Here is a 2,141-nt window from a genome sequence, read left to right as displayed (position 1 = left end):
ATCCTATATGAGTTAGGTGTCCTATATGAAATGCTATATCCTTGTTAGTTTTGAAAGTTGGTTTGGAGAATCAAAGACTCGAAGGTTTCAGTGCTCATAATCCCACCACCACTATTCTTTGTCTTCTTATTCTTGTTATTCGAGTTGATTACTGTTTTAAGGCACTACATTGGGCAAAGTTAATCAATTTTTTTTTTTTTTGTGGGGGTGAGCTCACATAATGATTGAAATTTCAATACTAAATAGCTTGTTGTATAGTATACGATATGTTGTGACATGATTCGCGAGTTATGTGATATTTAACTTTAGAAAATTTTGATGATAGACTCTTAGTTTTATTTAAATTAAATAATTTTAAGTTTAGAATTTTTGATAATAAAATTTTAGTTTGAATATAATTTAAAATTGTTGAAGTTTAAATGATATGTTTGATCTAAATTAAATAGTTGCTAAACATTATCCCTTAATTTGAGGAATTATATCATAAACATAATATAAAAATAATTTATTAATTATTTGTTCTTCAAATTCTAATAATAGACTTTTAGTTGAAGTAGAAGTCAAAACATGACTCTTTTTTTTTTAAAAAAAGAAAAGAAAAGAAAATGTGGGTTGTTGTTTGGAATTTAAAATTAAAATTTTTTTATAATAAGCTTTTAATTTGAATAGAATTTAAATTTGTTGAAGTTTAAAATGATAAATTTTACCTAAATTAAATCATTTTTAAATATTATCCCTAATTGGAGGAAATGTAACCTAACAAATAATATAAAATTAATTTATTAATTAGCGATAGTAGTCATTTGGCATCATCAAAGATTTTAAGCATAAATTTTATTATATATAATATTATTAACTTTTCAAATAAAAATTTTAAAAATATAATTATTAACTTTTTAAAGTAAATAATATTACAAGACATTCCAAGATCAAACATTCAGTACATTCAAATAAGGCAATTTGTCAGGAGAAGCATCACAACTTTATATACCAGGAGCCTTGTACCTTGCCAATGACCTTAATGATCTAAGAGCATCCACATCAGTGGATGTATAAATGTGTATAAATGTGGAAAATGAAAAAAAAATCATTAATTTTACACATTTTGAGCAAAAAAGTCTCTACATCAGTGCCTCTAAACTCATCTATAATATTCATTTTGCTACAGTACTGTGTAAATTTATACAGGTACTGTAACATGTATATTTGATTTTTTTATAGTTTTTTCTCTCTCCTCCCTACTGACTCTCACCTCTCCCTCTCTCTCTCTCTCTCTCTCTCTCTCTCTCTCTCTCTCTCTCTCTCAGACACAACACAACTCTCTCTTTCTCTCATCTCATCCATTTTTCTTCCTCTAGCCGCCGATAAGAATAAGGTCGAGTAAGCCGAGTCGCCGGACGACAATCGCGAGGAGGTGGCGGCGTTGCGAGGCGTTGATCTTGCTCCAATTCGTTGGTTGTTGTTGTTTTTTTTTTCCTGGTTTTTGGTTGACTGTGGGTGTCGGTTGGTGGGTTTTGATTATCTTGCCGCCGATTCGGTGGTCGATGAATGGGTTTGGGTGTGGGTGAGGCTTGATGGATCAGTGGGTGTGGTTTGTTGAAGGATGGGTGTGGGTGTGGCTCGGTGGGTGTGGTTTGTTGAAGGGTGGCTGGCTGGGTGTGTGGCTTGACGAAGAAGACACAGTGAGCTCGACGGAGAAGACGCAGTGAGGGAGGGAAAGTGGGTCAACAAGGAAGACGCAGTAAGGCTCGACAGAGAAGACGCTCGACGGAGAAAACGCAGCGAAGGAAGGAAAGAAATAATAAAAAATGTAAAAGAATGAATATTTTATTGAATAAATGTGTAGAATAAATAAACTGATGTGAGTGTTTTGTAAAAGTAGAGGTGTAAAATATAAAAAGTAGGTTTTTTTGTGAAAAATAGACAAAAATTTTGAACGAGCTGATGTGGTTGCTCTAATAGCACATCCCTTGGTACTAAGTACCTAGGTGTTTCTAAAAAAAAAGAAAAAAAAAAGTAGTACCTAAGATGAGCAAGGTAAAAGATATTAATAAGATTTAAGTAAATATTTAGAACTTAAAGATAGAACTTAATTATCAGCACCTAAAATACGAGTCTTTTGGCTAAAAATTATAAAAAAC

The sequence above is a fragment of the Castanea sativa genome, chromosome 11 (assembly GCF_040712315.1).
Source record: "Castanea sativa cultivar Marrone di Chiusa Pesio chromosome 11, ASM4071231v1".
Taxonomy (NCBI): Eukaryota; Viridiplantae; Streptophyta; class Magnoliopsida; order Fagales; family Fagaceae; genus Castanea; species Castanea sativa.
The sequence above is the reverse complement of the archived record's forward strand: the minus strand, read 5'-3'. Positions refer to the sequence as shown.